At 40.6% G+C, this 21,319-nt stretch overlaps 1 protein-coding gene and 1 long non-coding RNA gene across 3 annotated transcripts in view; one reads left to right on the top strand and one right to left on the bottom strand.

The window, feature by feature from the left end:
- The window catches only part of Mllt3 (MLLT3 super elongation complex subunit), a 281,881-nt gene that overhangs the window by 74,049 nt on the left and 186,513 nt on the right, over nt 1-21,319 (top strand). The window lies entirely within an intron of this gene.
- On the bottom strand, nt 5,586-9,245 carry LOC143271889 (uncharacterized). The gene is made up of 3 exons (XR_013049183.1): nt 8,783-9,245; nt 7,220-7,315; nt 5,586-6,142 (listed from the first exon to the last, which is right to left on the bottom strand). It is a non-coding gene; the product is annotated as an uncharacterized LOC143271889 (long non-coding RNA).

Below are 21,319 nucleotides of genomic sequence, written 5' to 3'. Positions count from 1 at the left end.
ACACCAGTGGGTTACCCACTGATGAAATAGGCACCCTTGTGATTCAGTTACCTTCTGTAGAGCCTGCCAGCTGAGACCAGGCTTTCAACACTGAAGCCTTTCTAGTACATTTTTTAATCCAAACTACAGAACTGAGATATCTACTTGATAAGGCGATTGTGCAAATAAGACAAGGCAGTAGATGGAAAATGCTCAGAGCGACTCCTCTTACAGAGTAAGGGACAGACGTTTTAGTGTTAGAGCAGCTACTGCGAGAGCAAGGGAAGAGCTGCTTGTTGGGGGCAGCTCTTACTATCTGGGCTGATGGCAGATGAGTTTCCCTAGAGAGCAAGCATGGCCATGTCCTTTGTATCTTTCTATCAGTGTTTTGGTGCATACACATTGAAGTGATTTCTCCTTGTTTTCTATTTTGACATTTCCAAGGGAATCTCCTGATTTGTTGATAATTTAAATAGTCTATGTATTATCAAATGGAGAAAATTATTATTCATAGTACTTTGTTTTGTTATTTTAATTCTAAAAGTTGTGTATTATATACATTTTTTTGAGTAGGATGTATCTATCTTATCTAGGCTGCCCTTGGGTTTTGCTTCCTTTCAGCTTCTTAACACTTAACACTTCTTAACACTACACCTGTCTACTAGTTTATTCCTATGTTAGTATCTTACAGAATGTGTTGTGTTGATAGATCTGAGCAGATTGGCATTCTCAGAAAGGGTGACTTGGCTCCACGTACCCTTCAGAGGTATGTGGGTGAATGTTGACTCCTTCTGCCTCTTCTTGCTGCTCTTTGATCAATCTGCTGCTGAAAGCAGGTAAGGAGGACAGCATCTAAGGCAGGGAATGACTTGTTAGAACATTCCAAATGGATATGAGTTCACTTTTATATAATTAGAGGGTGGAAGTTTTCATTCTCATATTTCTGATTATTTTAATTACAGTCCATTTGCTGTGTTTTACCCCAGTGGGATGTCAAATCTCATGTGTATTTACACTTTCTTGGATAACTTAACATATTTCCACTAATTGTTATTCAAATTTGAATGCTAACTTCATTGCAGAGTGCAAAAATGTCTTCCTTGGCAGGATGCTGGTCTCAGGTTGTCCTGACTATATTCTGTGGGAGTAAGACAAAGAACATGCCTCTGTGTTCACTGGGCCGTCATTGGCCACTTCTCACTTGGCAGTGCTCAAGATGTGGCAGTTAACTAAATTCCAAATTTTAATTTTAATTAAATCAGAGACTTGATTCAGTTATTAAAAAATGATAAACAAACAAGCTGAATATGTGAACCTACTTTTTGGCTATGCGAACTGTAGGTGTTTTGGATTCTGAATATAAGTGAAGAAATTCCAACTAAAACTAAGCATTGAATCACACATATGCCGCCAGCATAACCAGGGCTGGGCATGGTTAAAAGAATGTATAAAATCTTAATTTTTATTTACTCAGTATTCTGTTGCTTAAGATTGCACCCAGGTCTTTGTATATGTTAAACACACATCCTCAGTTGTAGCTTAAAAAAAAAAACAAAAAAACCCCTGACATTTGAAATTACTTTTTTTTAATAAATTAGGTTTAATAAAGCATAGTATTAATTTTACTAGTATCACTTTTTTTATTTTTATTTTTTAAATTACACTCATGATATTCATTAATTACACTCATGATATTAATCACATTTGTAGTATTCATAGATTACATTCGCAGTATTCATTCAATTATATATATAATTGAATATATATATATATTATATATATATTTAAATGCCAAATGTCATTTATTGAAGGAGGGAGGGGGTCTTAAATACAGGCTTACAGCACAATGGGAGAACCCTGGAGGGCAGAAGTTCGCTACTGATATTTTACAATCTTGCATCTAAGCTGTTAACACCCATTATTCAGGATACCCAGACAAGGAACTTCCCTTTAGCATTCAGGAGGGTGGAACCTGGCAGGGAATTAGCATATGGAGGATATCAAGGTCAAGGTCAGCAAGCAAGGCAACAGTTACCCAAAACGGGGGCCAGGGACCTACAGGTCCCCCTTTTATTAAGAAACAGAGCTTCTGACGTGGGACATCAGCAGGTCACCTTACCTGTCATGGAGATGCCTGCCCAGGTCACACAGGTGCTCTGTCTTAGGTTGGTGAGTGCCCCCCAGGCATTACCCATCTCTGAATACTCATTATCATACAGGCTCAATCGTGTGTGAGCTGCAGAGTTAACTGCTGCCAAAGATCTCAAAGTGGCACTGGGCTTGCAATCTGTGTGTTTGATACAGAAAAGACCAACAGAGGTCCTATCTCACCCATAGCCAGTAGGCTAAAGGCAACCGAGCCATTCCCTTCCTTAACGAGCCATACTGTACTTTGGAGTCCTTGTAAGATAGTATCCCAAAAGCAACTGGAACTTGAGTTTATAAATTTATAATTTTGAAAGCCAATCGAGATGTATATAACTACTGAATTAAATTTATCATGCCCAATAGAGTGGAAGATTAACTAACTGTGGTAGCTACTTTTGTTGCCAGGGTCTCCACTGTGCTAACTGTAGTAAGCAATTATGAAATGGTAATCCCAGAAACAGTAGCAGCGGTGGCTGCCATTGCTATAACAGCAACAGCGGCAGCAGCAATGTCAAATTCTCTTCTGGAGTGTGTGGACATCCACTGGCATGGATACAACTCCAGGAACATGAAACGCCAAGGCCCATTTTTCTTGATCCCAGCATGACTTTAGCTGGCAGCTCTTCTGGAGAATCCAATCTCATGGCTACAGTTCCTAGGCTTACATTAATGCTTGCCAAAGCTGGTGATATTGGGCTCTCAATCTCCATTGGCATCAGAAGGGTAGATTTTTTCATGAAGACCCATTAGGTCTCTGTCATGTTGGGCTTCAGCAGCAGTCACAGGGCGCGTTTAGTGCTCAGGAATCCAAAGAGGAACTTCATTGTCCTGAGGAAAGACATAAACAGAACCCCGGGGCCACACCAACACTAGATCGGGTCTCCTCCATGTGCTAGTAGAAAGATCCTTCCATCACTCCAGAGGGTGATTTGCAACAGGAGCCCTCCAGTGCTTATCTGCATCTGCTGGCCGCAGCCGCAGCGCCTGTCCCTAGTATCACTTTTTTAAATGTGTCTGCTAGTAAACTGTGTGGTCTGGGTAGTCCAACAAGGACTGTCTTCTGATGGCAAACAAAAAAATCCAGTAGTTGTTCAACTCACAAGACTGAACAGCTCAAGCAGCCCCAGTCTGGTGTTGGAGTCCCAGAGGATTCCTAGAGAGCTACAGTCCCTATTGGAATCCTGGAGAAGTAGGTTCTGACACTGAAGGAATGTCTCAAAGATGGTAGATGAACTTGCCAGTGGGAATGAGGGCAAGCATGCAGAAAGCATAAGCTACCTTGCCACCACAGACATGTGAGTCATATTTAGGGGGAGCCTTTCCTACTTTAAATGATTCAATCGAGAAAAATCACCCTAAATGATGACTTTAAATGATCAATCAAGAAAATCCCTTACCACTGTGCTCGATTGCTTGCTTTTTGGTTGATTCCAGTTGTAAGGTTGATAACCAAGATTAGCCGTCATGATCAGTTAAAGGAAAATCTCAATATTGACCTTCCAGGAATCGGAGCATTTTACCTGGAGATTTGGCTCTCAGGTTAGTTTAGATCTAGGAAGGTTCAAAAGGCTGAAGCATGACATCATTTAGAATCCCTTATGCTCATGCGATCTATTAATGTGTATTATTATTATTTTTTTTAAATTGTGACTAGAAAAACCCAAGCCCATACAAAATGCATGGCTTATATGTTCCCAGCAGTTCCCAAGTGGATAGTACAGGTACAGGACTGTAGACTAGATAGCCCAGATCCTCAGACTGCTGCCTCCTACCCTGGCCTTCCTTGGCAGTGGGCAGACAGCCACCATTCAGCGTTCTGTTTGTCATTTGACCTTCAGATGCGTCATGTAAGTGGAATCATGTAGCCTATCTTTTGGTGACTGTTTTATTTCACTTAATACATTGTGTGTATTGTTCACCTATAAGGTAGCATATGCCAGGAATTTTTTTTTAAGTGTGAATAATCTCCCAGTGTCCGCATATCACTTTTGTTTGTCCATTCACCTTTGATAGAAAATAGGTAGCTTCTACCTCCTGGCTATTTTGAATAATGCTTCCATGAACCTGAACATTTCAAATTCTATTTTTCATTCCTTTCAATATATATTAAGATGTAGGATTGCTACACTTTGTCATAGTTTATTTATTTTTTTTGAGGAAACTTTTTCCTGGTAGGTATAGTGTTTTATATTCCCACTGATACTGTATGAGGGATCCACTTTCTTCATGTCCTTGACAGTTTTAACAAAATAATGAGTGTATTATGTTTTGTTTTTTGGTGGTGGGGAAATGGTGTCTGTCCTAACTGGTGTATAAAATGATATCTCATTTTGGTTTTGACATGTGTTTCTCTGATTTGCGATGCTCTTATTGGGGTTTGTGTTGCTCTTATTGGGGTTTGTGTTGCTCTTATTGGGGTTTGTGTTGCTCTTATTGGGGTTTGTGTTGCTCTCAGGTGACTACAGACAGTAACTTTTAAGGAAGAGATTTATTTATTTATTTATTTTGGCTCATGATTCTAGAGCTACATTTCTCAACCTGTGGGTCGCGACCCCCATAGAGGTCACATATCCGATATCCTGTGTATCAGATATGTACATTGTGTTTCATAACAATAGCAAGATTTCAGTTATGATGTAGCAACAAAACAATTTATGGTTGGGGGGGGTCACCACAATATGAGGAACTGTATTAAAGGGTGGCAACATTAGGAAGGTTGAGAACCCCTGCTCTAGAAGCTGAAAACTTGAAGTTCAAGTGTTTGCTCCTGACAAGGGCCTCACACTGTTTCATAATGTGGCAGATAATATCAGAGGGCAGAAGTGTGTGTGAGAGCAGCTAGCTGAGTACGTAGTCACATGGAGAGTGAGTTTGCTTTGTAATACAGCCTGCTTCTCTCAGAGTCCCACAAGACCTAACCCATCCTGTGGTGTTGAGCTGTAATCCTTCCCTAATCCCTTCTGAGGATCCTGGTGCTCCCATCACCTAATTACTCCTGTTAAGCCCGGCGTTGGTGGCTCAAACCTTTAATCCCAGCACTCGGGAGGCAGAGCCAGGTGGATCTCTATGAGTTCGAGGCCAGCCTGGTCTACAGAGTGAGATCCAGGACAGGCACCAAAACTACACAGAGAAATCCTGTCTCGAAAAAACAAACAACAACAACAACAAAAGATTCACAAAAGTTATTTAGAGTTGGGGATTTAGCTCAGTGGTAGAGCACTTGCCCAGCAAGCTCAAGGCCCTGGGTTTGATCCTCAGCTCCAGAAAAAAAAAAAAAAAAAAAAGAACGGTTTTACATGCTGGGCGGCGGCGGTGGCACACGCCTTTAATTCCAGCACTTGCGAGGCAGAGAGGCAGGCAGATCTCTGTGAGTTTGAGGCCAGCCTGGTCTACAGAGCGAGATCCAGGATAGGCACCAAAAGCTACACAGAGAAACCCTGTCTCAAAAAAAAAAAAAAAAAAAAAACAACAAAAAAAAAACCAACCAACCAACCAAACAAACAAACAAACAAAAACCCAAACCAACAAACCAAAAAGTGCCATTTTTCAGTGGCATTACTCTGGGAATCACACCGCTAGCCCAATAAGCCCATATCAGACCATAGCTGTGGTGTTTCACATCCTTTCATATGCTTGTTGGCAGTTTTAATATCTTCTTTGGAGAAATGTCCATTCAAGACTTTTGCCCAACATTTAATTACATTATATTTTTGTTGCTGAATTGTAGAGATCTTCATTATATATTCTGGGTATTGTCCCTTATAGGCGTGGCTTGCAAATACTCATTCTGTTGCTTTTTTTTTTACTCCATTGATGTTTCTTTGTTACATGAAAGTTTGCAGGTTTGGGGCTGGGGCGATAGCATTGCTGTATGAGCCTGACAGCCTGGGTTCAGGTGCAGTCAACTGTGTCCTTGAGGCTTCTCGAGGAGGTGGGTGGGGCCAAGAGAAGCCCTAGAGGCTTTCAGACTAGTGAATCAGATCGGTGTATACAGCAGAGAGCAGGAAGTGAGATCCTGCATCAAACAAGGTGGAACACCCGAGGTTAACATCTGAAGTTGTACTCTGACTTTTACCTGTGGACAATAGTGCATCTGCACCCAGTCACACACCATATTATATGTACCACACAGACAGACACACACCACACACAGACACAGACACACACAATTTATAAGTTTGATAGAGTCCCACTTGTTTATTTGTGCTTTTGTTATCATGGCCAAGAAATCCTTACCAAAAAATAGAAGGAAGCTGGCCCTCTGTTTTCTTCTAGTCTTACAATTTCGGAGTGCATATTGAATTCATTTACAGTCAACTTTTTATATGATGTGAGAAAAGGGTCCAGTCTTCCTTTTGTTTTCTTTGCTTATTGCTGGATGGGACCACCCTTTCCTCATTGCATGGTTTTGGTGCACTTGTGAAGTACCATTAAACCACTTAGGAAAAGAGTAATCTATGCTCTGAGTTCTTTTAATCTGTATGTTTTTAAAGCACTGTGTGTGTGTGTGTGTGTGTGTGTGTGTGTGTGTGTGTGTGTGTGTGTGTGTGTTGGGGAATCTAACCTGCAGCCTCCTGCATGCTAGGTAAGTGCTCTTCCTGTGAGCTCCTAGCTCTCCATTCCATGCCATTGTATTCCATTTAAAAAGCATCGTTTTATCCATGGTTGTAGGTATTGACCAAGCTAAGAATGCTTAGAAAACTTCAGGTAATGCCTCACTTGTTTAACTCCTTAGAGCTTTTGGCATTCTGTATCCACTGTCTCCACCCTGTGAGGGGCAAAGCCTTTCTTCTCTCCTTGCCTTTAATCTCAAGGATGTTTGGAATGACTTGAGGACTAGAGTCTACCTTTTAAAGGAGATGGTGGTGAATCTTCGCCTTCTCAGATATTTGTCCTGCCCCACCCCAGACAGTGTCTCATGTTGTCCAAGTGGTGTTGAACTCACAATGTAGGGAAGAATGATCTTGAACTTTTGATCCTCTTGCCTCCACCTCCCCAGAGCTGGAATCTCAAGCATGTGCCACCATGCCTGACTTCCATAGTGTTAATGGAGTTGAACCCAGGGCCTTAATCCTGATAGACAAATACTTACCACTGAGTTACATCCCATCTCCCCTCAGGCATTCTTGGTCTTCACATAGAGGTAGGGAGTCAGGGAAGGAAGATGTGATGTTTGACATGGTCTGCTCTACAAAGATGGTTAGGAGGTTAAAGATTGCCTGGCTTTGAATCTCAGGTAGGACACACACTTAGCTGTACAAGTAATTTGATTCGTCTTAAGTTTTTTTTCTCTCTATAAAATGAAGTTAATGTTAACATTAACTCACAATATTTTGGAGGTTCAATGGATTAAAAACAGTTCTTGGCATGGATTAAATCTCATATAAGGGTGGTGCTTTTTTTGCCCCCCAAGTATGAACTTAGTCCGCATGCCCGCTGGGCGAGTCCTTGACCACCGAGCCACTACTCCAGGGGCAGTATGTTTTATTACTTTGAATAGTTAAAATCAAAATGAGAACTCTGGCTAAATTCTTAGACTCTGCAATGGATAACCTTTTAATTCCATCTTAAGTAACAGTGAGTACATGGGTCATTGAATGATTTCTGTCTATAAAAATTCTGGGACCTGGATAGGGTAATAAGGCTATAAAGTCTTTAGTCAGTGGAGGTCTCCAACTCTTTTAATGATTAAATGAGCATTGCATTTATATTAAGGAATATCATAAACACTGCCACGTAGTTTATCACTTGTCTTCAGGTTTGTAATTAGTTTTTTAAATGTATGTATAAAAACTAGGTAAGATGAAGATTAATATATTTGAACAGTATAAACCATGATGAGGTTTTGCTATTACCATGCTTATAATATGCCATGCCTGTCAAATAAATTTTGCAACTCAGACTTTATTTTCATAGTGTAATAAATCACTTTGAAGGTTATAAATTTAATGGCAGCGCTTTTAAAATCTATTTTCTTGGTGATTTAATTACATTTAACTTTTATAGTTTGTATTGCTTTATATTTAAATTATTTCAGATATTTCAAATATAAAGACACAGAAATTCACATTGAAGACAAGGATTTGTCTAAGATATATACATTATATATTCTATGAAATGCCAGAATCTTCTCTCCCTTTCTTTTCAAGTGTAAGTGGATGAAAACTCCCAGTTATTTTTATTAGGAAAATTGTGCGCTGAAACTTTGGATTCCCAGTGTAGGTGAATGGCAAGCATTCATATACCCAGGGAGGCTACAACATTCTTTAAATAACAAAGTGTCTGAAATATCTTTCTTAGGCCAAAGAGATGACTTCAGTGGTTAAGAGCACATACTGTTCCAGAGGACCCAAGTTTGGTTCCCAGCACCCACATCTGGTGGCTCATGTAACTCTTGTAACTCCAGTTCCTGGGCATCTAATGCCCTTCTCTGTCTTCATGAGCGCCTGTACTCATGGGCATACACACACACACACACACACACACACACACACACACACACACACACACACACCATTAAATAAAATATTTTAAGAATAGAAAATAAACCATCTCTTCTTATACAGAATGGACAGACTTTTCCTCCCAGCTGCTTTTCTGTTACCCTACTGAAGCAGCCGCCCTCCAGTTCTTAACAGTACTGAAGTACACTTACCTCTGTGCAGCTCATCTCTGAGAGGAAACGAGTGTTCAGCAGTGCCAGTCCCCTGTGGTGGCATATGTTAATTTTCCCTTCGGAGTTTCTTGCCAGCTGTAACACTTGAGTTCTTGTTTGCTTTTTCCAACCTGTTTCAGTGTGTGCAGTGTTCTTAGTATCGTAGATGAGCACAAGGTAAACGTGTGTGTGAATGTGCATGTTGAAGAGGCTCATATTGGGGCTGTAAATGACTGGTCCATTTGAGGCTCCCAAGCTATAGCTTTACAGCTGGCAATGCAGGCCACTGGTGTTTCATGGTTCTGGATGTTTATGTGGCTCAAATCCTCATTCTAAGTGAAGAACCAGATGGCTGTTCTTCACGCAGGCTGCCGATCTCCCATGTTCTACAAAGCTGCGCCTGTCTATAAATGCGGCACTTATATTTTCTGTGCACTGGGTGCTTGTTGGCACTGGTTCTGCTTCTCTAGTTAAACAGCCACTACCTGCAGGAGCAGTCACATGCCGGAGCAGTCACATCCAGTGGCAGTCACATACCGGGCGGGGAAGAAATAGTCTCAGTTGAATAGTTTGCAGTAAATTTACAATAAAAAAAAAAATCCTCCACACAGTGGGTTTTTATTAAAACAGTCCTTCTACAAACAATTACCCTTCAGGAAGAGTCATGATTATTGCATGGTGAATTTAAATTGAGAAGACCTGATTAAAGTGCTGCGTAAGCAGGAAGAGCAGGGTGTCTGTTGTTTGAGTACTGCTATTCCCTGCATTCTTTTCTTCCAAGCTAGTTGTGGCTTGAATCGGTACATTAGACGGAGTAAAATAGAGCCAGGAGACTATAGCATCTGTGGTTACCACCCCTCAGCGTTGCATAGTGATTTTTAGGTCAGGCTCACTCTTCAAGGAGGTAGGAGAAAGCCAAGAAATGTCTTTATCCTGTCTTCTTTTATCACTGTGTGTGCCGCCCACACCCAGAACACCAGCTCATCCCCAAGGACGTTAAGAGAGCTGGAGCTTGCTGGGGTGCGAGCAAAGCTCTGGCTATAGGATGGACGTCTCGTCTGCTATCTGTTAGTCTTCGCTGTCCAGCTTTAAAAAAAGATGCTTGTGGCAGTGCTCTTCGCATGGCTGAATTAATGACAAAGTGCAGATTTCTGGCTCTTTGATTTTTCTAATGGGTTGATTGGCTCTCTGCCGGCTAGACTGCACAAGGAAAAAAATTCCCTCTAAAAATTACAGTCCCAAATTATACCTGTGATGGACTTTTAAAAGCTCTTTTATATTTAATAAGCGTAGGAGGTCCTCATAAGTTTGAAGCACTCTCTCTTCACTGCCCCAGCCCTTTGTTTCCTAATAGAATCAAATGGCCGCCTTGGCCTCTTTGTGGACTAAAAGGCAAAGCAACCTCACTGGTTCTGATTTACGGCTTGTGTGAGTATTTCAAGTAAGAATAGGTGAATAGTTTACCATGGCTTCCTTTTTGAACATGTTTCCAGGATCAGCACAGTTTTGTGGTTGTGTCACTGAGGACGTGGGACATCCTGAAACTGGGTGACCAACTCCTGGATCTCCCGATTGACCATAATGGTGTGGAGCACATCTGCCGCACTGAGTCGGCGCCTGTAGTTCTGTTGGAGTGCCGGCTCTGATCCTTCTTGCAGGGGCTGTGTCTGTGGACTGAATGCGGTTTTCTCTTAGTGACTATTTTGTCTCTCATTACTCAAATATTTTATGATTGATTGCTTTTGGATGTGCATTTCCTTCCTCTTTGTTTCTATTAAAAGTCCATTGTGTCTGCAAAAGCCTGTCACGGTCTGGCCTCTGGCATCAGGGCTTTTCTGAGGTAGCCCAGACTACCCTGTGAGGTGGCCCTGTTCTCTCTTTGTATGCCTGTGGCTGAGAAAGCCTTCCACCACGGGGTTCTCCGTGCTCATTCTCATCGGCAGAAAGCTTGATTGGTTTGTCTCTCACTAGCCCCTGTTTTCCTCCCAGTGCTGCTGTTTACCTCTCCACGGATCATTAGAAAACTTTAAAATCAGACGAGAGGCACTGCTACTCACCTAGGGAGGAAAGGTCAGATGATAGTCAAGGAGAATGGTGTCAGAGCCCACCAATGGAATCATTCCGTCAGTTCATAACTGTATGTAAAGCATTGTGATGTGGAAATGCTTCTTTCACTTAGTCTTCAGCAGAAATAGAGACACAGGATCTCTGTGTAAACTGACACCTTCCCAAAGCCTTTTAGGTGTGGAAAACTCTGAGGAATACATTTACAGTGAAACCATTTTTTTCATCATTTAGACATTTAGATTTATTCATTTTATTATTTTATGTGTGTGATCGTTTGGCCTGCAGGTATGTCTGTGCACCATGTGTGTGCCTGGTGCCCACAGAGGTCAGAAGAGGGCGTGGGATCCCTTGAGACTGGAATTATAGCTGATTGTGAGCCACCTTGTGGGTACTTGGAATGGAACCAAGGTCCTCTGCAAGAGCAACAAGTGCTCCTAACTTTAGAGGCAGCTCTGTAGCTCCTGCTTTTCCATTCTTGCTGCTGGGTGTCTTGCTCTTGGAAGGTTGGGTCAGTTTTCTCCTAACAGTAATTTTTTTGAAGACACATCTTATAGAATGAATGTAGATATGCTGAATGTTTTCTTTTACAATTCTCAACTTTGTACAGGCACTTGAATTTTCTGTGGGGCTGGTGAGTTTATTATAGTTACTGAAAAACATTTAACTTGTGATAAATTAGTGTTCAGTACACTCATAGCATGCAGTGTCATGATGTGATACATGTGTACAACCTGCAGTGGTCACTACAGTGACCATCTAGACAACCACTTTTGTATCCTGCCTCTGCCAGGACAGCCCTTTCTGTCCCACGGTGATGATGAGTTTGCGGTATTTTTTGTCTGGTTTATTTCACTCCGTGTGGTGCCTTCCAGGTTAATCCTGTTGTTACAAGTTACAGGAATTTCCTTCTTCTTGTGGCTGAGTAATACTCCCTTGTGTATAAGTACCACAGTTTGTTTCTCCATCTGTGGATGGTCACTTAGGCTGTTTCCACATCTGGCTTCCAAGAATAATACTGCAATGAATACAGGAGTAGCGATTTTCCTTCAGGTCCAAGGCAGGTAGGTACCTAGAAGTGAGGTTTCTAGATCTTAGGGTAGCTCTGCTTTTTTTCTTTTTAAAATAACTATTTCCTTTCTGTTTTCTTTTTGTGTTTTTGAGACAGGTTCTTTCTATTATGTAGATCTGAATGTCCTGGAACTCCTTATGTAGACCAGGCTGGCCTCTAATGCAGACACCCACCTGCCTCTGCCTCCCAAGTGCTGGGATTTAAGGAGTGTGCAGGCATACATGCAAGCAAAAAAACTTATACATAGAAAACAACAAATAAATGTAAAAACAGAATTGAAAAAAGAGTTAATAGTGTTTACTTTTAGGTTTATGAATATTTCATGAATGTTTTCTAAGTTACTCTATCACATTTTTACCAGTGGGGCAACCTCACCTTTGAAGCAGTCCTGAGGATCTTTGCAAGAGCCGTTTTGAGCAGTCATGGTTGTATTTTTTTGCAAAGGCTTTATCATATAGTTGCATATCTTGTTTTCACAAATAATCTGACGGCTGGTCAGGTTTAATATATCGCTTGAAGTCATGACGTCTTGGGGCCAGTACCAAATCTGTAATGGACTACAGCTGTGCAAACAACTGTGAGATTAATTTAATTTGGTAGTTTTGGTGGGGATTTGACTGGCGCTGCCATCACTGTTCTCTCATGGTGATCTTTTATAAGTATGTGTTTAGTTACAGTGTATAAACAGTTACGTTTTTCAGCTTTCCAGAGAATCAGTAGTTTACAAAGACATATATCAAGAAACCTTATTGGGAATTTGAAAGGAATTTTCAAACCATCCTGCAAAAGGATTTCTAAAATAATTAAGTTTAAAGATGGGGCCTCATTATGTAGTGCTAGCTGGTCCGTAATTCTTTGACGTCTGTTTGCCTTGGCCTCCCAAGTGCTGGGATCTAGGGTATGCACCAGCCTGACATTCACTTAAGTTACTGCTTCATGTGTTTGATATTTTGAGAATGATAAAGATTCAGTCTGTGAATCTGAGGTGCAGTCATACATTTAGTTGCACGCATTCTGCCTTGTTTGAATTTGGTTCTAGTGAAATCGAGGGAAGGGTTAGGGCAAGGTAAGGAAGATGTGCACGCTAATTTGCAATGTGGCAGCCACAGAGTTAGAGTGGTCTCCAAGAGGATGACATCTGAATTCAGTAGTTGGCAAGCATTTAAATAGCAATAGGACTGGGGATGTAGCTCAGTGGGTAGTGTTTGCCTAGCATCCTGGAAACTCTTGATTTAATTCCCTCCCAGCACTGCATGTACTGAGCCTAGTGGTACAAGCCTCTAAGCATGACACATAAGGAATTCAAGGTCATCCTCAGCTACATATGAGGTCCCGTCTGAAGTAAGCAAGCAAACAAATTAATAATTTAAGGGAGTTGTGTTTAAAAAGCCAACTGTATACTATATAGAGGGAGAGAGGCTAATAGGTGCATTCCTAGGAAGCAGGTCCAAGCACAGGCACATCTCCGAGAGTTCGAGGCCAGCCTGCTCTACATGTGAGACCCTGGTTTAGAAATAAACAGAGCGCCAACTAAGTACCACCAACAAAAACCCTTAGAAGTAAAACTGGATTGTTTTCAGGGATTTTATGTGTGTGTGTGTGTGTGTGTGTGTGTGTGTGTTTGTAAGCAAGATATCTTAAGATTATAAGTGTGTGCAATAAAGTTGGGTGAAAGAGCATGATACAGATAAAAGCTGTCATTCACAGTTCATCCTAAGTACCCAGACAAGTTGTAAAAGACTTTTGGATTGTGACTTCGTATTTGGTAATCTTGGATAACTGTCGTCTAGGAACTGATGTAATGTTTATATCTTTGTTTATTTAAGCTCTGAAAAATAATGGGTGACTTGACTAAGTTATTCCAGTTTTCTTTTTTAAAATTGGATTTTTCTTGTTCTGGGATTTTGAGACACGGTCTCACTCTGTAGCCCAGGCTGGCCTTTAACTTACGCCTCTGGTTTTCCAGTTCCTGATTAGATGAATAGTTTGCAAATATTTCCTCTCCTTCTGTAGATTGTCTCCTAACTCTTGACTTTTTTTTTTTTTTAAATCTCTGCAGAAATTTTAGTTTGTATGATCACATTTGCCAGTTTTCATTTTTATTGCTTGTGTGTTTTGGAATCATAACTAAAAAAAATTTGCTTACACCAGTACTTTGAAGTATTTCCCTCGTGGCTTCTTCTAGTAGTTTGCGTTTATGTCACTCAGCAGACTGTCTTTTTTTCTAACGAATGTTAGTGTCCTTATTGAGAGTCAGTTGGCCTGTAAATATGTAGTCTGTGTCTGCGGCTCCTGGTTGAGTCTATTCGTCTTTGTTTTGGTGCCAGTGCCGTGTTCTTCTAAGTTGGTAACTGAGGTGTCTTCAGCTTGTCGTCCCCACCCCCCCAATTGCTGTGGTTCCTCAAGGTCTTTTGTGAGTCCCTATACATTTTAGGATTGCCTTTTCTGTTGGGAATGTCATTGGTATTTCCCATGCATTCATTTTTTTTTTGGTGATCATTATAAAATGGGATTTTCTTGACTTCAGCTAGCTTGTTTAGAAACACTACTAAATTTTGTGTGCTTGTATGCATCTTATGATGCATTACATCATTTATTCTAATAAGTCTTTTGTGGTGGTGGTGGGGGTCTTTAGATTTTTTCCTATATAAGCTGTTATGTCAGCACATAGAAGTGATCAGATCCCTCCTTTTCAATTTGATGTCCTTTATTATATTCTCCTGCCTAGTTGCTCAGCCTATGGTTCTGTTTTTAAGGAACTCTGAAATGCCTTTTTCCCACTGGTTATCCATTTGGCATTTTGGTGTATCCAAATATAATACACGTCAAACCAAAGATTAATAACTCTTATAAAACAACTTAAAGATTTATTCATTTATTTGTGTGTGCACATATGTTTGTGTAAGTATGTGTGTTCAGTTGTACGTACTTGTGTGTGAGTACATGGAGGGCATAAAGAGGGTATTAGGGTCTTCTTCTGTTATTCTTCCTGAGCCTGGAGCTTGAGGCTCTCCCCGTACCTCCACGGCTAGGCTGGAAGCCATCAAGTGACCCTCCTGTTTCACCCCCATGATGTGGGATAGAGGCATGGGCAGGATGCCCAGTTGGTTACATGTGTGCTAGGATAGTAATTTCAGTCCTCATGATTATCCACACACAGGCTCTTAACCACTGAATTATCTCTCCAGCCCCCTTAACAACTGTCATAATGAAACATTCATGTTTTGGTCTTGGTAATTATTTTGTCCATGTAAGTGATAAATGCATATAATGATGAAGTTCCAATCGTATGTGACTTCTTGGTACACTCTTCATTTGTGAAATTAGTTTCTTAAGGTATGTTTTTTGCCACCTTTGCTGTTACTCATCATACTAATTATCCAAATAAAAGTCAACATTTTAGTGTGTAGCTAATGAACATTAACATTTATGCCTAACCATTGGCACGTGAGTTTAAGAAATATTTTTAAAAAGGAATATTTAGGAATAGAATTGACTTTTTTTTTGTCTTTTTCAAATTTTTAAGTTTACCCCCTTCTTTCTCTGTAGTTGAAATGGTAGACAAAAGTACAGCTCCAAAGAAGGAATACGAATTAGAGACAAAGTAAAATCCTGAATTTGGGCAGTGAGCCTGGGTGATGGTAAAACACTGGGTTAACCATCTTTCTCAGTCTCTAATGGGCATTTCACATGCGTTAGTAAAGGTCTTCATATAAAACACACGTGTAAGAAGCAAGGACAATTCTGGAATGATTTTACTGTCCTGTGAATACTTTCTGAAGATACAGTTTTTAAAGCAAGCATAGCTCAATAATATTTAGAGAGATGTCAATTAAAGGAGATAACAAGGATCTATGTTAGGAGTGAGTTTATTTTTTAAGAAACTGGTGTGTGTGTGTGTGTGTTCATGCCGCAGTGTCAGTATGGAAGTCAGAAGACATCCTGCTGGAGTCGGCTCTCTCTTTCCACCATGTAGGTTCTGGGGATTAAATTTAGGTCACTAGGCTGGCTTGCTGGTAAGCACTGCTATCCACAAACCATCTCACTGGCCCCCAGGTCAATTATTAGGACTTGTGTTAACATATTTTAAAGTTAAATAAAGGACACAAGTTTTTTTTTTCCAGTCATTCTTTTTTTTTTTTTTTAAATTATTTTTTTCCTTTTATTTTACAATACCATTCAGTTCTACATATCAGCCATGGGTTCCCCTGTTCTCCCCCCTCCCACCCTCTCCCCTTACCCCCAACCCACCCCCTATTCCCACCTCCTCCAGGGCAAAGCCTCCCCCCAGGACTGCGATCAACCTGGTAGACTCAGTCCAGGCAGGTCCAGTCCCCTCCTCCCAGACTGAGCCAAGTGTCCCTGCATAAGCTCCAGGTTTCAAACAGCCAACTCATGCAATGAGCACAGGACTTGGTCCCACTGCCTAGTTGCCTCTCAAACTGATCAAGCCAATCAACTGTCTCACCTATTCAGAGGGCCTGATCCAGCTGGGGGCCCCTCAGCCTTTGGTTCATAGTTCATGTGTTTCCATTCATTTGGCTATTTTTTTTTTCAATAATTGAGTAAAACCGAAATTTATTATAAGCCACAGTCGTCCTAGGGACCTCCATGCTATTAATATAGCCTCCATGGTTCTATGGGTTGTGGTCTGATTGTTCTTTATTTTGTATCTAGAATCCACTTATGAGTGAATACATACCATGAAGGACAGGAGTTTTAAAGAGATCTTTTTTCATCAGTAAAAAAGTGGTTGTCTTACATTGATATGGTCCCAAACCAGGGGATGTTCTCTTTATCAAAGATCCTTTCCCTGTGTGGCTAATATCCCCATTTCTTTCTTTCTTTCTTTTTTTTTTTTGTTTTTTCGAGACAGAGTTTCTCTGCGTAGCTTTGCGCCTTTCCTGGAGCTCACTTGGTAGCCCAGGCTGGCCTCGAACTCACAGAGATCCGCCTGGCTCTGCCTTCCGAGTTCTGGGATTAAAGGCGTGCGCCACCACTGCCCGGCAAATATCCCCATTTCATTGTGTGTTTTCTGTTTGATTTGATGGTTGCACATTTTGATCATCTGAGTTATATACCCATCCCCCCAACTTGGACTGCATATCAATTTAGTGGTCTCAGATGGGGCACTAGCATCAGTCTGATAAAATGTTCTAAGGTGAATTTAACATTCAGTTAGAGTTGGAAATGCTGTGCTAGACTCTGATTGTAGTAGACTTCCATGTAGACACTGGCAGTCTCTGGACTTTGGACTTCAGTGTGCCCTGGACTTACCTACAGTAACAATTATAATTCCATAAATTTCCTCTCTCATACTTAGAGCTTTAAGATATTAACTGATGAGTAATTTGAACACTCATAGACAGTAGGCTGTTGTCATGAGTGAAACATTGACCCAAAGTAAGAGGCGAGGAACAGATTCTCTCTCCTAGAGCACAACCTCCCTGACCCTCACTTAAGCATGGCAAAGCTGGTTTTGAACTTGTGTCCTTCAGAACAGTGAGAGAAGAACATATTACTGTTTTAAGTCACCAAATCTGGTAGTTTGTTTCAGCAGCCCCAGGAAATAGGTGTAATTGTATAAATTATATAAATATAATTGCCTTTCAGGTAGAGCAGTGGGGTTTGATAGGATATCATCTTTGTCTGCACAACTCCGAATGTCTGCAATAGGGAGACTTTGCTTTTGCATTGCTGTATTTTATGAGAGAGGTTAAAGTTAGAGAAAACTTTCACAAGAAGTGTGTGAGCATGTGTGGATATGTGTGTAGCGTGCACTTCCCACCCCCACACAGCATGGATGGTAGAGCTATAGTCTTAACACGATTGAGATAAAGGTAGAAATCATTAGGAGGGCTTTCTAACCTAAATCAGGTGCTCATTATATTTAAGCTGTGTTTAACGATCAAGCAAAAGGACGCAATTAATGAGCATGTACCAAAGGCTAGAACTATTTTGTTGAAAATTGTTTCTAAAAACGTGAAAGATAATTAGGAATTTTAATAAATGTCTGGTACAGTGGGAATAGCTCATCCCTTACAACATTTACTGTGTTCCTTGACTCTAAGGTGTGCTACTTTCCTTACTTTGGAAATCAGGGTATCTTAGTCACTGTGTTGACATCTTTTCCTCTACCTCAAGGTGTCACAGAATTAATGGTGTCATTCTGACATAAAGGAGGTTTACAATTGTACTTCTGTGCCTTGACTTGGATTGGACTCTTAGGTGCTCCATTTGCACACTTCTACACTTGTAGAAGACCAGCAGTTGCTGGGTGAGATTCTGAAGCTTCTGGTATCCTCATTTCTTCTTAGTTTTTGCTTCATTTCTGAGAACTACCATAGCAGAAATCAAGTATACAATAATTTTGCTGGTTGAGATGCAGATTTTTTTTTTTTCAAAAATCATGGCTTTTCAGCATAGGGAGATTTCAGCTCTTAGGTTTTTTTCTCTGCTCATTAGTTATGATATTAGGTGAGTTATTTAATTAGCTCCCTTGCCAAGTGGGAGAGAATGTCTATATTCAGTCTCATATGATTGAATTGAGTAAGATACAATAGTTAAAGTGTAAAGGCCGTCTAGACCTCTGGAGCCTGTTGTTATCTGCCTTACTCTCACCCAGCTGAGTTACTTGATGCCTGGGAAAGACTTGAACTCAGGAAAGAAATGGCTGCCCAAGAAGAAAGCTCAGGGAAATTTGGACTTTGCTGCCGCTAATGGCTCCTTACGCTCTTGCTGCAATCCCTCTGTTTGTTCTATTTAAATCTGTCATTTTCTTAATGGTCTACCTCAGCTTTCCTTTAATATAATATCCTTCTGTGTCAACAGCAACCTTAACACGATTATCCTTGTTCTGGACTGTAAAGTAATTGAACACTGTTTTTGGACTTTTCCTTGTATATATGCATTTCATGTTTGTTCCAAACAGATTAAAAGCTTCTGCCCAAATGTTTATGTGCAGAACTTTGCCAAATCAGTGCAGAAAAGACAGCCAATCCAGTCAAAAAGCAAATAAAGGACTCACAGCAGACTTTTCTTACCTTGTTCTGCATGTCCCATAAAGAAAGGCACCATAACCTCATTATCCATGAAGCAAGCGCAAATGAAGCTTCAGTGTCATTGACTTCCTTCTCACCAGAATAGCTGAAATTGAGAGAGGCAGAAGTATTGGCAGGCACATAGAACAGGTGATGCTCTCACATTCTACAGGTAGGAATGTAATTTAGTGCAAGCATGCTGGAAAGCTGCTAGTAAGCTAAACACAGATACACCCAGTGGTCCAGCTAGCTATTCTACCCCCCAGAATGTATGTATATGAATGGGTCTCTGTATAAGGTATGTAGAGGAATATCCACAGCTATACTAATCATAAAACTGTCCATCATTATAGAACTTACCTATAATGGAATGATAAAATACCAGTGGGAATGAACTAACTATACTTCTGTATTCAAGTTTATGAATGAATTTCACAAACATACTGTTAGCTTAGGAAGCCAGACCCCAAAGAATCTGTATTCTGTGCCTCTGTTAATACAAAGTTCCAAAACCAGGATGGTATTCCCTTTGGGCAGGTTGAGTTTGTGAAACCCAGGACTAGAAGTGGGCACTGAGTGAGGCAAGCTTCTGGGAAATGCTTTTTCTCTACTGGGTGGAGGAGATCATTCTTTGTTGCACTCTTCTGCATGGGCGTATGCTGTTCTTCAGTTAAGCTACCTTTAAAAACGTTCATTGTTGTCAGCTAGCAGAGTTCATGGTCGCTTGTGGGTACCTATGAAGTATATGGGTTTACCTGCTTTCCTTCATTTAATGTTTTATAGATTATTCCCCGTGAAATATTACTGTGTTTTCTGATGGCAAATACACTTATTTTCTCCCACGCAGCATTCTCCACCTCCTCCTCCATTTGTCAACCTCCAGACCATGACTAAAATTACAAAAGATACTGCCGTTTTGGTCTTGGTACAAATGTGCTGGCTGTGATTTTTCACAAAATGCCTTTAAAGAATGTCACAACATGTAAATTTCGAGAGTCAGGCTTCACGCGAAACTCCTGTGGGTCTTGTGAGACCAGTTACAAGTAATAGTTTGATGAAAGGCATTGAAAGCCTGAACTGACACATTAAAAAGACTTAAAAAAAAAATCTTACCGCAATGAGGTTGTTCCCCAAACCTATTAAATGGAGGAGCATGTGTGCCCAGTGACCTTGGACTGACAAGCTTGCATTTGAGAGTTGACAGGAATGGTTTACAGATGAATCAAATAAGAAGCATGTGTAGTGGGGTACTGTTACATTTGATAGAAGAATTGAAACAGCTTTACATTTCATTTAAAATCTCAGTACTTGAAGAAGAGAAACACAAACACCAAAAAACAAAACAACGAAACAAAACAAACAAAAATAACCCAACCCCACCAACAAACAAACCAACCGAGCCAAACTACACGACAGCGAACCAGGGGAATCCATCTTTCTGGGAGTAGAATAGAAATGCAAAGTTGCTGAGATCGCTCCTCTGTGCTCCTTTCCCTTTAACCCCTTTTCGGTTTCTGCTGTCTGTTCGAATCCCCCCTGTTCTCACACGTCTCATTCCCCTCCCTTCCCTTCTCTCGTACCCACACCCTTTCCTCCCTGGGCCAAGCCAGGAGGTGGGCTGGAATGTCAAGGATGCCTTAGCCTCTCTCTACTGTGGTTGGTAGGGTTTCTGGTTCCTTCTGACTGAATGAAGAAGCTCGTAAGGGTCTAAATATTTGCTTTTATTTCCCTTTTTGGAGACCAAGTCTTCCTGTCTCTTTGGCGGAACGTGTTTAAGAAAATAAGCAGGGTGACGTTGAGTGTGGAGTTGAGGCAACTTAATCGAAGTGCCTCGTCAGGGCCTCATCTGGATATGGGCTGTGTCAGGGTGAATGGAATTTAAGCAATTATGAGTGGAAATCAAAGCTGTCCATTATTGGAAAACTTCTGATTTGTTATTTATGACAGCTTCTCAGTGCTACAGTAAATTTCATTGATATGTTCATTTTAATTAATATTAATTAAAATATTTTAATTTTAAAATGTTACTGCTAGTTAACTACATGCATTCATTCCCTCTGCTTTAAAAAAATGGAAGATGCTTTTTAATTTATATATTTTCTGGCAGAGAGATTTCGTCCTTTCATTTTATTGTGGAACAATTTATAGAGGTTCTCACCAAGTCTTATAAAAGAAAAATGAGGTCCTTGTTTTTGTGTCTTCACACAAAGTTTCAGGAGAGAGAAATGCTTGTATTTTAAAAGTTTGTTTTAGGAGCAGGTTTGGGCTTCCATCAAAATTAAACAGAAGGTACAGATATTTCCCATATGTACCGCAAAGTGGTATGCTTGTTCCAACCTGTGAACCTACACATGTCCTTAT

The sequence above is a fragment of the Peromyscus maniculatus genome, chromosome 2, assembly GCF_049852395.1.
Source record: "Peromyscus maniculatus bairdii isolate BWxNUB_F1_BW_parent chromosome 2, HU_Pman_BW_mat_3.1, whole genome shotgun sequence".
Lineage (NCBI taxonomy): Eukaryota > Metazoa > Chordata > Mammalia > Rodentia > Cricetidae > Peromyscus > Peromyscus maniculatus.
Note: the sequence above shows the minus strand (reverse complement) of the source record. Positions and strands in the feature narration are given on the sequence as shown.